Source organism: Passer domesticus, chromosome Z (genome assembly GCF_036417665.1).
Source record: "Passer domesticus isolate bPasDom1 chromosome Z, bPasDom1.hap1, whole genome shotgun sequence".
Taxonomy (NCBI): Eukaryota; Metazoa; Chordata; class Aves; order Passeriformes; family Passeridae; genus Passer; species Passer domesticus.
In genome coordinates, this window is record NC_087512.1 from 80,037,093 (window position 1) to 80,053,097 (window position 16,005).

The following is a 16,005-nucleotide window of genomic DNA, read 5'->3' on the forward strand; positions in this document are numbered from 1 at the left end:
TGAGGGTGCTTTTTGCTAAGTGGAATATGTGAGGGAAGATATGTACAGCAAATTTAGCAAGTAACATATACACTTAGAGTCCTGAATTTGAGACCTTTGCATCCCAAAGGCTGCTCTGCCTTGGCAGCCATTGGATTGTGCTTTATTTTATCATATTAGAGGAAGGAGGAAAAACTCAACAATCAACAACGTGTACCTCAATCAAAAATATCACTTGTCTATTCCTGTAAAATCAGGGTAAACTGATCTCTTTTACAAGAAAAAAACACAAAACAAAAAGAAATAGCTGCCTCTCCTCCCCTTTTGAGTGCAGAAATGAGACTTCTCATGCTTTAGAACTTTCTGAGCAGCCACAAGAAGTCCATGGTGGGTTTCCAAGCCCAGCTTTACCAGAAGTCTTGAAAACATTTCTATCGCTGGGTGGATCAGGACTTGGAGAGTGGAAGAAATCAGACTGCAGATTTGAAAGAAAATCGCCTGTGGATTGATCACAAACAAATGTTGAATATTAGCTTCATGAAAAAAGAAATAATCTAAATTTTCTGATGAAAAAGATTAAATATGAGTAAGCAATAGCAGAAATACAAATTCCACAGTGTATTTTGCACAGGGAATATCACGGTCACTAGAAATTTTATCAAGAATTAAAAAAAAATAAATTCTATTTATTTACTACACAAAATGAAAATTAATATAGGCTTAACTATCAGATTATTCCTCTGACATTTGATGATTCTTTGGCATTCCCAGGCATTTTGAAAGAAAAGCCAGTAATACTAAGCTGCAATATCTGATAATATTAAAAAGTGAAGTAAAAGGACACAGATATAAAACCATAAGGGTCTTACAATAAATTCCAATCTTTAGGGATCACTGAAGCTGTGTGTTTACAAATGGTATGCTATATTAACAATCTGAATTAATTAGATAAAGACCACAAAACTACAAACTTCTGGGGCAATATGAACATGTTGAAATAAACTAGCCAATCAACAAGGAAGTAACACTATGAAAACAGCAAACATATTTATAATGGCAGCTATAAGTGCAGAAATGGAGACTGGAGTGTTAATAACATAGCTAATAAAAGATAGACATGTTTATCTGAGCACTGATAATGCAGTTTATGATATACTTTTTCTGTTGGGCACAAAGTGTGAAATGCTGTGGGGGAGTTAATAGTATGAAACATGATTAATCAACACACAGCAAGAAAAGCATCTGCTGTATAAAAAAGTGTCCACTAAAACATTATATAAAGTGTGGTAAAAATTAAAATAAACAGAGCTGATAGTGAGATTGCTAGTGTATGGGAAGTTGAATAAAGATGAAGGAAAAGAAGGCTAATGAATATAGATCAAAGCAAAATTGCATATTTATTGATGAAAATAATCTTAGCAAGAAGCCCAAAGCCACTGTGACAGTGAAAACTGATATTTAGCATAACTGACAGTTTAACACTACTTTTCTATTGCTAGGATGTAATCCATGCACCCTACCAGAGAAAATCAATTACCACTAAACCATGTATTTGTGGCTCAGGAAAGGTGCTGCTTAAAAGAAAAATTGAGTAATCTGAATCCCTCTTACTTTATCATCTGTGCATGGCACAGCAGAAAGATTCCACTGCACAACTAATCATATAAATAATCCCATTACATCAGCTGTGACTATACATAAGTTACATGTATATTATGGCCTATTTTAAAATATATCTACTCTTTGAAATAGGCTGTATGCATCAGAAATTCTGACAGGAATCAGAGAGCCTGTTTCAGTGGTTCTGAGGGATGTAAGCAAGTAAACACACAAACACTTGTTTTCATTCATCCTGCAGCTTTTAGTGAAATATTTTATGTACATAAATACATGCAAGCAATTGGTAATATATTTTAAATTTTATTTAACTGAAATCACAGCTTTTTAAAAAATAACTTGTATTTTTTATTTAATCACACCTCTTTTTAAAGTGTTTTTTTTTTAAAGCAGGTTTTTTAATGACAGAGTAGTTCCTCTGCTTTCAGCAGGAGGGGATTCCAGAGTGTGCTTCCAAACGTGGAAGCTCAAGTTTACACTTGGACAGAGAACAGTGCATGTGAGTTCTCCTCTGGAAATGTCAGGTCTCCCATTGGCAGTTGCTGCAATCCAGGGAATTCATCAGTACTGAGTTCATCCCTGTGCAATTATCAACCTGATGGATGCCATATTATTTAATGAGAGATAACTTTAAAAGTGAGCTTTCAAAGTACCTTTCTGGAGACTTTCCTGGGAAGACCTGCAAGCCCTTAAACCTGGACAACTGACCTCAGACATGGAAGTGCTGCAGAGAAATTTGATACCCAAAGTCTGGTGAAAACACCTGAGTTCAGCTTCTTGGTGGCTCTGTAATTAAAACAAACAAACAAACTTTCCAAAAATCTTTTCCAAATGGAGCTAAAGAAATTAAAATGATCATGCCAACCTACCCACCCAGCAGGGAAAATGATGCTAGTCATCACATCCTGGTGGTAGGTTTGAGGTTAGGAATCTCTAAAGCAGAAAGGAGGAGAAAGGTGAAGTTGCATTTACTCAGATATGGTCACATGAATCTCATTTTAAACAAGAGAATAAGAGCAATTCTATAATTCATGGAGGGAAAGGGGGTTTGGGAAGAAAGAAGCTGGCTGCAAACATCAAGAACTCTCCAGAAAGCAAAGGAGAGAGCAGCAGAACAGCTGTGCCTGTGCTCAGAAAACACCAGGGATGGAAGATGCCACTGACCTGGATTTAAAGAAGCAGAAAAGTCATCAGGGTTAGGTTCACTTACACTTCCTGTAACCCTGCAGATGCAATAAGTTTACATCAAGTAATTAATAACACAGGGATAGAGCTTATGCAGTTGAGATTTATGTTTAGATAACTAAATTTAGGATGACCCAATCTACACACCAGCACACCAAAAAGGACAAGGACACAGCTCAGCTGCTGCTCTGCACTTGTGCTTTTTGACTCACCCTCCCAATAAGTTCCTGGGTACAGGAAAGTCCCATAAAATGGTATAAGCTCAGATAGATTTGGGGAGGAAGGAAATTTTAATTTCATGAATGAAACCTGTGCAGCTTGTCCATTCTGGACAGAATAAAAAGCCTTGATCTATTTTATTTATTGGCAAAGGTAGAGCCAGTAAATCCCTCTAAGAGAGAATTAATGTTCTATAAGAGCTGGGTATAATGAACCCAGCTTTCCTAAGGACAGAGCTACTGTTGGTGATTGATTTTCATGTCTACACAGTGGCTAAGAGCTGTTGAAGTTTTACTCTTGGGCTGTGCAATTATAAATTCTCCTTTTCTCTCCTTTCCAGCATTGCATGAGCTCAGCTTTCTTCACATCCAAGGTATTTGCAGTCCATCTCCTCTCATCTCATTCCTATTTCTGTAAATAATAAAAAAACATAATAACATGTAAGACCTCTATTATCTGTGAAATTGGGAAGAATCAAAAGTTATTACTGAATGGGAGATGCTGATAAACAGACAGCGATTAATAATTATGAAGAAACCAATCCAAATATGAAAAGCAGAAATAAGAAAATAGGGGAGAATGTGGTATATATTGTTCTTTTGACAATATAATAACAGTATAATCTCTGCTTATCACCTCTCTGAAATCCACGTTGCTAAACTTATTTCACAATAGCTACTTTTTGTTTGCAAGTTATTACAGTTTCCAAATACCTCCAATCTCAATTTGAGAGCCTTAAGTAATTTTAACAGTAATAGAGTCTTGAATATTTCTGAAAAACAGCCACAAGAATAATTTAAAAACAACAGCGAGGATGAACACTACAGTTAAATCCCATTTGTATAAATTTATTTGAATTCTAAATAACCATCCTTTGTATAAGGATATTTTAAGTACCTTTCAGGCTACATTCAATCATTTTTGCCAGTTACTCTGGAATACTCAAGGATTTGACTTCAGTGGATTTATATTTATTTTTAAATACACACATATATATATATGAGAAGTGCCCTTCTGACTTTGCAGAAAGGACAAAAAAAGTGAAGGTATATATTTTTCCTAATGATTTTCATGAGTTTTCTAGAAAGTTGCTTTTATTTTAAGCATTATTAGACAAGACTTTTAGAATAATATATTATACATTCTTTCCCAAGCAAAGATGATCATTTTTCTTTCTGTTTATTAAGTTGTTATACGGTTCATGCTACCTTTATGTACTTCATATTAAGACTTCAATAAGTATGAAGGTAGGTCAGAAATAACGACATTTCTGTGCACTGACAGACTTTATTTGTTCATACAAGCACAGTGATGGTATGAAAACATGTGGATCTTCAAAACCACTTCATTTTACAGATTTTTTTTTTTCCTTCAGGTGCTCTTTCAGGACTTTGTTCTTACAAGTCCTGTCCCTGTGACAGGAACTTTAACTTGATTTAAAAAAATCAACTTGATTTAAAAAAATTTAACTTGATTTAAAAAAATCAATACCAAGGCATGTTCCATGGATGTGCTCTCAGCTGGTGAGGTCCCCTGAGCAAGCACAACTTGAAGGTGACAAAAAAATGAAATGGAGGAGCTGGCATGGCAGGCTGGGTTCATCCCAGTGCAAAGTGCATTTGGAATATGACACAGTTCTTTTCCAATCTCCACTTTGATGCTATCCCAACAAGAGCTTCACAAAAGGGTTACTCTTTGCCCAAGTGTGTTGCCCTAATATTAAAAGAATGATGGGACAGAAATATGTTGTAGTTTAAAGCACAGGGAATAGTGTATTGTCTTACTAATCATTATTATTGCAATTCATTATTCTGTGCAGAAATTTTAGCTCTTGCTTCAAGATCTGAATAGTCACACCTTCTCTCAGAAGTGCTGCAGAAGGCCAGTTTTGGTGAAAAATGGTCCTGTATTTTCCATAGGGCTGCAAAATTCTACAGGAAAAACAATTAAAGCGAGCAGGCTTCATTAAATACAGAGGCTGACATTGCAGTCAAATGGCTGCATTTAGTGGCAAATTGTGCCTTAATTTTCCTCCTTCTCTTGCTTGTTGCAGACATAAAAGGAGATCTTGCTCTGGCAGAGTTTCTGTCTGAGAGACTCATTAAGCCTGTTTCTTACCTCTAAGAAAAAAATGGATTAGGCTTACCTCTTTCAGAGGCAATCATAATTTAATATATGTTGCTCTTTCCACTTTTTAAAAATTCTTTTTGTGTCAGCTGGGATCTTTGTTGGACCTCTCTGCTTGTTTCTCATTCAAGGAGTGTAGAGGACTTTGCATGAAGACTGCAGCTCTTTAAACTTGTGTAGGTCAAGACCTTTAGGATTAATAAGGGGATTTAAGGTCTACTCTCTTACTGTGATTATATCTTCCATTTCATTGTGCAACATGAATGAAACATCATGACAGACAAGCTGTAAACTTGCCTCTATATTTAATATTCTCTGTTTTGTGGAGCTGGCTCTGAGATAAACCTGAACTGTGACCAGAGTTGCCAAGCTGTGAGCAGAGATGTGAGAAGAATTCTCATTTTTTCTAACCCTGAGCAAGAATTCATCACTCTTAAAGCTCTTGATGTGAGCTGTCAAGGGGTAGATGAAATAAAATATAATATTATTTACATAAAATGCGAAATTTTAGAAATGTGATCTGTGCAGGAAAGCAGGTGCCTGAATCCACATATTATCAGTTCAGTTTCCACATGCATGAAATACATGAAATCATCAGTAAATGTGCTAAATACTCAGGATATGAATAAAATGCTAAAACATACTGGGAGGAAATATTCCAATTCTTTATAAAAGTTATATTAAAGTAAAATATTTTCATCATCATCATCCTCATTATCATAATCATCATAATCATACTTTCTTCTTCTTCTTCCTCTTATTCTCATCATCATCATCATCATCAAAACTGTAACACATAGATCATGAATACAACAAGAGTTAGGTGTAAGAAAATATTTTGTTTTCAGTGGCAAAAAGGGAATAGAAAATATAAATGAATAGCATGTTCAGTCTTGTTAATGAATGAACTGGAATGGATTCCTGTAAATGTAAGAAAAGTAACTAATCACTCTGTAAAATAAGCCTGTTAAAACACAGTGTCATCATAGCAGAATGCATTTTAAAACTGTTTTGTAGATACACAGGATCCAATCAAAATTAAAAAAAAAAATAGTCTAATTCTTTCAGTTTCACCTCTTTTTAAAAGTAAGTATTTATTACATTGGAAAATTTAATTTTTAGAGTGTTAATTTTTTTACATTTTAATTTTTGAAATATGACCTAAGGTGAAAGCACCCTCTAAACCAAATATCTGATAAATTTATCATTTCATGACAAACAAACAAACAAACAAACAAACAAAAACAAAAAAAACCCAACCCAACAAACAAACAAACAAAAAAAACCCAGAAAAACACCCAGGAAAGTTGAAATACATAATTGTTTTGAAAAGAAAACTGTAGGGAAAAAAGTAGACATTTATTCATATTTTGATAATCATTTGATAATTTCACACTAAATAGTACAGGCATCAAAACCTTTGCTTTTTGCAAGTTTTATTTTGAAGGACTGAACTTTTAAAACCCTTATCTTTCTGTCTGCCCATTTTGCAATTCTTTTGGATATTTGGACATCTAATAACTGAGGATATTATGCTGGGAAAGCCTACACAACCTGTGATCTCCTGGTGGCACAGGCTGGGATTGGTGCAAACTGATTTTATATATATATATAAAATTTAGTTAATGAAAAAGTCTGTAAATTCCAATCTGTTATGTTACTCTGAATTATGAAAACAGCCTTTTCATTACTCATAATCTTGTGAAATTAGCAGTTTAATTTTATGCTAACAAAATGAAATCTATTAATTTCTTCACACAGTGTTGCATTCTACTTCAGAAATGTTTTATTACAGTGTTATTTCTTTTTCTCTTCAAAAGATCTACAATTGTTTGCCATGCCATTAAATCTATTATTCCAGAAAATAATTTATTTAATGATTTTACAGTGTATTACATTTCTTCTTAAAAGACAAGACAGTCTTTTCTTCTTTCCTTGAAACTGAAAATTATTTTACTGACTAAATTATTTGTTGTTATTTAATAAAGAAGTTGAAACTTGGATCAGAAACAAAGAAATCTGATTTGGCTTCAGAACTCTTAATTCCCGTTTTGGCAACATTTAAAATGTGAAGGAATGGGAGGAAAAAACCCAAAACCTAGAATAAGAAATAATTTCTTATTGTGTCTTCATCAAAGTTATTCCCTATCACAGAGAGTGCTTTGAAGTATTATATACCTGAGACTGGGGATTTATCTGTGTTTTGAAGCTCATTTTCATCATGTTAACCTAGTCTAAAATATTAAAATATTCTCAGATTTACAGCTGTTGTTTTTTATAATTAATAGTAAATACAATGTAATTTCATCTGGCTCTACCGGTTTTGTCTTTTTTTTTTTTTTTTTAACATTATGACAATTTATGAGCACTCTGGTTCATCATTTCGATTTTTATTGTAGTGAAAGTATTCTATAACCAATCTGTACTCTTAAGTCTTTCTGTTAAAAGTACAGCTTGACAACACTAACAAAATAAAGAATTGGTGGCTTTGGTTTTTTTTTTTTTTTTAACCATTGTGATAAATCTCTGGAATAAAAGCAAATTGGGAGCAAAGTAAAAATTCACTCTCTCTACCAGGGCACTGGGTTTGCCTTGCTACTTTTGCATGACATTTGGTTGATTTACCTGGTTGTGTTAGCAAATTGTTTTGCTGAACTTCTTATTAATAATCTGGGTGAGTTTTATTCCTCTAAGGCATAATAATGAAAGATGTGATGAAGGCTCTTTTAAGATCAAGATGCTGTGGGGGATCTTTCAATATTGTGATTATAAATTCTCGCTCTAATTGTAACAAGAAATTAAATATTTTCATTTTTTTGCCCTTTCTGGTAAAGGATTTTGCCATGGTTCTGATGTAAGAGATGAAGTTCACCTGAACATATGCAATTTCTTCCTTGTATGTCCCAAATCCCTAAGAAGTTATTGATCTGAAACCTGACAATGAAGTAAACTTAACATGGAAACAAAAACTAAATACACTTTCAGTAATTGAGAAGTTCTTCAACTGAAACATTTTATTGTGATTCATACATCTTACAACTACAAGATATCAAAATTAACTCTTGTACAACACCAGGCCTTTGTATTTTCCCAAACTGAAATAAAGTATTAGCTTTAGAAAGAAAAGACAAATTCAATACATGTTTAAAAATATCCAACAACCCAGAATGCTCTGCAGTTTAGGTGTTCTGTTAAAATAGTAGATTTTGCTGTTAAAATGCATAAAATACAAAAATTATTTCCAATCCATGTTATGTATATTTGACTTCTTGTCATCTGATATTTTTGTACTTAGAGGCGCATCATGGTATTATGGTTTTCCTAGGTATTTTTCGGAGAAAAGATTAAAAATTTACTACCCAGTTGTTTTGAACATTTTGACATTAAATAAAACTCATTGGAGGTAATTCATCACTTGAGGTTAAATGCTGAGACTTATCCTAGAAATGTTGAGACATTTGTAATGTAAATTTTAGGTAAGGAGAGAGAGTTTTTAAGAAATATTTTAGGATTTGGGGACAGTATAAATCTTGACATTTCTAAGTAATTTGTCTTTCATATATAATTACATCATCACAAAAAATCTTCATTGCAAATCTTCAATTCATTTGCCAAAATCCTTTCATCAAACACTTGTTTGGTTGGCATTTGCCCTAAAAATTCCTTATATTGTTTATAAATTGTGCAAAAAATCAAAACACCAGTTTAAAAATATTGTCTCATCTCTCCCCCTTTGCTGGTAATGAGTCATGTATATCATGAATCAAAAAAATCGATTTCTGAATTGTCTATCTAATTCTCTCTTGTAATTTCAGGTTCACTCTTCAAAGTTATTTTCATCTGCCTGAGAGAAGAGGCAACAACATTCTTGTTTTTAGGACATCTTTAAAACAGGATATGAAAGAAAAAATTAACAAGAAATATTGAGGCCACCTCAACAACTCCAGACTTTATTTTTTTAATGGCAGCTTAACCATTAAGTGGCCATTATTCAGATAGATATATTTTCTAAAAAAGATAGATTTCTATATTTCTAGATTTCCAGATTTCTATAGATATTTCCTTTTTCAGGCCTTCTTGCATAAAAAGGACAATAAGCTGAAAACAAGGTGAAAGTACTTAGCACCACCTCAGACTGAGTGGAATAAGAAAAAACCTGCTGAGAAACCAGGAAAGAAGACTGTAAAAATATTCTGTAATACATATCAAACCTGCACTGGCATGACAATCACAGGTCCACCACCTCAGGAAAATACCAGTGTACAATGAATAGGTAAAATAAAGTAATTTATGGCTGGGTTTGAAACAGCAAATATGTGCAAGAGAGATCCTTTTTTTTTTTTTTTTTTTTTTCTTTTTTTTTTTTCCTGGACATGAGGAAAAAACAATCTCCAAGCACAAACTATGCCTCCTTATTCACTTCAGCACTCAAATTTTATTTCAATTAATTGCTCAGGAGAAGAAAAGAATCAAGGAGGAAAATTAAAAGAAAATTACACTTCAGGACCACTGCTTAGCGGTGGCGTAAGGTTCCACACCACAGAAAATAAATGTCTCAGAAAAACAAACTTTGGTAAATGTGATTTTGACTTGTGTCAAAACTAGATAATGTACTGTATGATTTTCAGATATTCCCTATAATCAGTATAGCTATTGATGATGTAAAGAAGGCCAAGAAAATCTGGGAAAATCTGGGTTTTTTAAAGTTGATGTCCTGAATCTTTTAACTGAGCTGTTCTCAACCAAAATGTTCACTTGCTTTACAATTTGAGAGACTGAGACCCAGCAGATAAATATATAAATAAATCAATCTTTCTTATTTTGAAAATAAATATCTGTTATTTTTGTTCAGAAAAGGGCTTCCATTTCTCCAGTCCCATACTGACAGAAATGTTGAAATAATGGCTCTAATGGTAGCAGTTTTTCATAGTCTTTACTTTACAAACCTTTGTATCTTGGTGTTTGAAAAGACTTCAGTGCTTACTTGTAGGAGGATCCCAAAGGAAAAAAAACCCCATAAAATAAACCAAAAAACCCCAAACCAACTAACCAACCAACCAACCAACCAAGAATCACAAAGCCAAAAAGCACAGAACCAAAATTAAAAAAAAGTAGTTATTGATAAAATGGGAATTATTTTCCCTTCCAAGGAAATTATTCCTTTTGCTTATTTTAGTTGTTCAACTTCTTAAATGAAGATAAAAGGTGATTTGAGTGATTTGGGTAACCCCTAGGTCTTTTAGTACCTATTAAAATGCTGCTGACATTGTCTTTGTTTGGATAATTTCTCTGTGTAGCTGTCAGGACCTTAGAAGCCATCACCTAAAAGACAACAGTCCATTACTCAAGACGAAAATTTCTGCAGACAGTAGAAGGAAACAATCCTGAAATAATTTAATCTAATATGATTTTTTTTTTGTTTTGTTGTTTTGGTTTTTTTTTTTTTCCATAAATATGAAAAGAAAGAAAACAAACTAACTTTTCCACTCCAAAAACTGTGTAGTGAAGGTTGCTGCATCCTATCACATCGTAAATCACAGGTTTAACAAACTTTTGGGTCATTTTTGTTTCAGAATTGGCTTTATCTTTTTTCCTAGGAAGTGTTTCATAATTTCCTGGCAAACAATGGACACATTGTTAATTATTTTTAAACTTTCATATAAATTAATACAGATACTTTACCTGCTCCCTTTTAAGGACCACCTGGACTGTATCTGATTAAATTGTCAGGCATATAATTCTTACAGTCTGCCCTAATTATACATCTAAATTTACATCAAATCTTTATGAACATTACTCTATTATGCTGCTACCCTATTTATAGAGTTATTACAGGCTTAACCTTGGCCTACATTGCTAGCTGAAGATTTTATTCCAATAAATAACTCAAATGATTCTGCCACATCCATACCATTATTTTTGTAAGCTCATTATCAATTATGAGTAACAGATTACATAAAATAGCTGTAATTGGTCATTATTATATTGCTGTCAAATATATTTTTAACAGGCAGCTTTCTTAAGGTCCAGTTTATTGATTTCTTAAGTTTTTCCTCTGAAAAATAAAGGCAAGTCTTTAGAAATAAAATTAAGGGTTCTTTAGCCTACACCTCAGCAAATTTTTAGGAAAGTGAGGAAAACAGAGCCTTCTGCTTGTATCAAGGTTAGAAATAGATAACCACAATCTTCTACAAGTTCCTTGTCACAGATGAGCAGGAGAAAAATTTATGTCATTACCTATAGTCTTGCTTATTGAAGAAATACAACGAAAATATATTGTCACAAGCCTTCGAGTCTTGGTTTCCTCCAATAAGTTCCCTTACTGAGGGAAAAATATTTATCTCTGCTATACCCTTAAAGCATTTTCTTTATGAAGAAAGGAAAGAAGAAAATAAAGCCACAAACGACCCCCCCCCATGTGAAATACATGAATTTATTAACTGCAGAGAAGTGTCTGAACTTCATTGGATAACTTCAGAAAAGTTAACTGAAACGTTTTGTAAAGAGTTATTTAAAATAAATACTGGTTCAGTGTAAGCTCCATTTTTAACTCTCAATAAAAAAGAAATTTCCCGTCATGAGATCTCCCATAACTTAGGCAACAGTGATTCATTGGCTTCTTCATTAGAATGCTAGAGAAAACTGACCTAGCTTTTTTTCTTCTCCAGCACTGGTACCAGTTTCCATCCTTAATTTTATTAACTGTTTCTAGCTGAGAGGTTTTTGGGTTTTTTTTCATTCAAAATAATATAACCTCAATTTTAATTTCCCCAGTATTTATATTGATGCTATTCCTGCACAGTAAATATTACATTTTTTCTATAAAAGTTCATAAAGATTAGATCTATAGCACTGTGTCTAGGAAAAATTATTCCATTAGTCTAGTTTCATTTAGCTTTGGAGAACTCCTGTCTTATAAACTCGCATTTCATACCTGCTGCAGCATGAAATGAATTTTAATAGTTCCTCTAGTGATATTAGTCAAAAGTAATTGTTGAGGTAGAAGATAATTTCAGTTGAGTGGAAATGTGCATGAACTGCAACATAATTAATTTTTTTTAATTATTATCTACAAATTGATCATTTAAAAAAAAGGAAAAGAAAATTCTCTGGATGTGTCCTGTTTGTGGTACAAGCTTCCTCCACTTAAGTCCTGGGCCAGTTTGGGGTTAATTGGGTTAATTTGAAGTGTATTCTAGTAGAGTCAATCTCTTCATTCCTCCATCTCTGTTTCCTAGCTGCTGTTTGACCACATCCAGTTGTTGACTGCTGTTGAAGCTGCACAAGGGAATCCCAGAATTTACATAAAGTTTGTTAACCCATGTAGGATTACTGGAATGTTACTGTCTGTGGTCCACAAAGTGATGAAATGAAACAAATAATAGTAAGGGGCCTCCTAGCCACTTTTAAACATTTTTATATTTTCAGGCACTTTTTTTTCTTTTTTTAATCTAACATTCTAAGCTGCAAGTGTTCAATAATGGAGTGAAAGGACTTAGTGGTTGTAAAAAGCTTTCACCCTGTATCTCAGATTTAACATATTTGATACCAGCCCAGCCCAAATTTGGTTGTTTTTTACCTTAGTAGTTCATAAATTACAGAAAGATGAAAACTGCATTACTTAGGCTGCACATTTAAAATATGCATTCCACCACATGAAATGCAGTTAAAAAAAAAAAGAAAAAGGAAAAATAAAAAAATAGGAAAAAAAGACAAAAGGATTAAATATATCAGTTGAAACATGAGACAGAATGTAATTTTTGCTAGGCTGCAATGGAGTATAAGAAAACAAAGAATGAAGGAAAAAAACATGGCAAAATTTAGCTTGGATGAAGAGGAAAGGGAATGTTGTTGGATCCTCTACTGTGCAGTTTCTAGATATGCCTGATGTCGCAATACCTTCCCACCATGAAGGGCTGAGAGGGTTTCTTGAAACAGAACACAAAGCATGGAAAATGCATCCTAATTTTTTTCCAGGTTCATCATCTTTGGGAAACAGCTATGGACTCACATCTCTTTGTGGAGTGTATGAAAGACAATTCACTGTTTTTGTTTCACCTTATTTGACTGTAGGGAATCTATGTGAGTGCAATATAACAGACAGAAGTACAAAATCACAGAAATTAGAGATTCCTATGATGCTTACTCATGGGATACCAATTTCCTTTTTTTATTTCCCTAAGGGAATTTTCCTTAAGATTTACATAAATTCCACGTGTTGAGATGTTTGCCTTGCTTCATAAGCTGAGATTGCTCTGCAGTCTAACAGAATGCTCAGTTAGTCACCTTTTCAAATGCAGACAGGGTGTTTTCCTTGATGCATTTTGCCCCAAATGTACAAACATATAGGACTAGTTGAATACACACTTGGCTGTGTTTGAGGAGCACTTCAAATTCCTCTCATGATTTCTGAATTGTACCTTTTGTTGTTTAAACACCAACAAACCAGAACAATAAAACAAGCTACTAATATCAAAACCATAATTTGCCTCCAAATTCCTTAATTAGAATGAATAAGTAGTGTTTAAAGGATATATAATTATTGCTGGAAAACATTTCTTTTTAACCTTGACAGAAGACACTTTTCATGCAAAAGAAAACTTTACTATCAATCAGAATCTGGATGACTGAGAATTTATTTTGATTAGACCTAATGTATATTCTTAAATGAATGTATGAATGTAACAAGGATTTTTTTAAACTTCACTAAACAAATAGCATTGGACTTATTATAGTGAGGTTTAGGCAAACCATTAATGTCTTCTGCCTTTAAATTTGAAAATCTGATAATTTTTTCCTACTTCCAGACAATTCTCAATCTGTCACCTTTTGTTTGTCCTGTACTTGCCTTTCAATTTTTATTTTTTAAGAGTAATTGAGAGAAAAAACATTCTGTTATTCTGGGAAAATTCTAAAGGTATACGTGATAAACATTTTGCCTAATGGATGGTGCTAAATTACACTTACGTTTTGCTCACCATTATTTCGTATCCTTACTGGATGTTGTGAAAAGAATATTTAAAGCATTTTCAAAGGTTTTCCTGTGGTTTCTCCTGTCCAATTTTATCCCACCATTAGGATGTAACATTATTCAAATATTTTCTGCTGAAATAACTTTTAAAAAAGCTTGAAAAAGACACGACATGTATAAATGGTTTTATTTTATAGTGCCTCTGATTTCTCCTGCTGCACTTTTCAGCCACATCCAGAATATCTCTGAAACATTAATTCTGTTTGATCTCAGAGGTAGTTTCAGAGAATTACAGAAGCATTTAGGTTGGAAAAGACCTCTGAAATCATCAAGCTCAATGCTTGACTTATCACCCCCTTGTCAACTAGACCATGGCACTGTATTTCCAGTAATTTTTTGAACTTTGACCTGGACTTTCCAGAGTAATTTCTTCTGGTTCTGTAATTTTCTCTGGTCCCATCACCTTCCTTTCTTTCTCTCTATTCTATAACAGAATGTTTACTAACCCCATTTAACCTTTTGGCTGTCCTACTGCATGTGTACCTGAATTTACTTAAGAGGGAGGAAAATACAGGTGCAGACTTGCCTCTAGCTGGTTGCACTTTTCTCAGGATGCTCATGAATTCTTATTTAAATTGGGAAACAGATCAAAACCACAAGTTGTTTATGACGCAGTGTTTGCTTTCTAAAAATTAGGAGCCTCCTGCAAAATTAGTGAAATTTAATATGAACAGGACATAAATTGTGCAAAGGTCACTAAATATTTTAAGAAAGGTTCTGTAGTCTCACTGGTTCCAACTGTATCATTAGGTCTGTGCTTGGTTTTGCTTCTATGTTTTGAATGGTTACTATTTTTGGTACAACAAATAGCTGGTGCACATGCATAATTCATTTTATATAGGTTCTCAATAAAGATTTAAATCAGAAATATTTGTTTAATGCGCTTAAATATCAAACGTTAAAAAAATAAAAAAAACCAAAACCAAACAAAGCACAAAAACTCACACAAAGAACCTTAAAGCTCTTTGCTTTAAATAGAAATTGAACTTTGGATACTGTAGGCCATAATCAAAAGCATCCATCTGCAAGACCAACTTGAGCATTTTAGTTATAATTTACAGGTCATTGGCTCCTTCATTACAGGCAGCCCTTGGCAAAAGCAGTTTCTGATACAAAGGCACCTACAGTAACCAAGATGCAGCAGTTCCCCTCTGACTGCAGAGCTGGAATATGCACTTAATAAACATTTACATTCCAACTTGATCTTGCTAAAGAAAAATCAGCTTCTGCTGGGAAAAGGAAGTGAAGGAAGGGACAAATAAAACCAGGCAACGGCCTCAGTGCATTTCAAAGACCCATATTTTGCAACATTAAGCTTTAGTGCCACTGGAGACCCATAGTGTTTTTATGGGCAGAATACTTTTTTGGAACAGCAAATGTATGGAATGGGAAAATTTTCACAGCACCTGACTTCTGAGAGAGTAAGATAAGCAATGTACTTCATGCTCAGTAATTACTTGCATTGATGTAATTCTTTTTACAGTTTCACTGAAAATTCTGAGTATTTTTAGAGATTTTTTTATTTATTTTTTTTCACCTAGCAAAGTCTGCAACTTAAGGCAGCATAAAAGGAAAAGCAAATTACTGCGCAACAGTAGACAAAAGACAATATTTTATTTTATTTTATTTTATTTTATTTTATTTTATTTTATTTTATTTTATTTTATTTTATTTTATTTTATTTTATTTTATTTTATTTTATTTCAGCTTGAAAACAACTTCACCTGCATATGCTCTGTTCTACAGCTTCAGGAAGTAACAGATGTGAAAGGCAAGCAAAGCCACAGTCCTGGTGAGGATGCTCTGTGAGAGGAAGGAAATGATACATCATCAAAAAAAAATCCCTC

The 16,005-nt window shown here is 33.4% G+C and overlaps 1 long non-coding RNA gene across 1 annotated transcript in view; it reads right to left on the reverse strand.

Annotated features, from left to right (window-relative positions):
• LOC135291080 (uncharacterized) overlaps positions 1-16,005 on the reverse strand; it is a 17,909-nt gene continuing 1,904 nt past the window's right edge. The window contains exons 2-4 of the long non-coding RNA XR_010353946.1: positions 15,883-15,961; positions 2,250-3,411; positions 1-477 (exon numbers count right to left, since the gene is read on the reverse strand). This is a non-coding gene — a long non-coding RNA (uncharacterized LOC135291080). The remainder of the gene's footprint in view (positions 478-2,249; positions 3,412-15,882; positions 15,962-16,005) is intronic.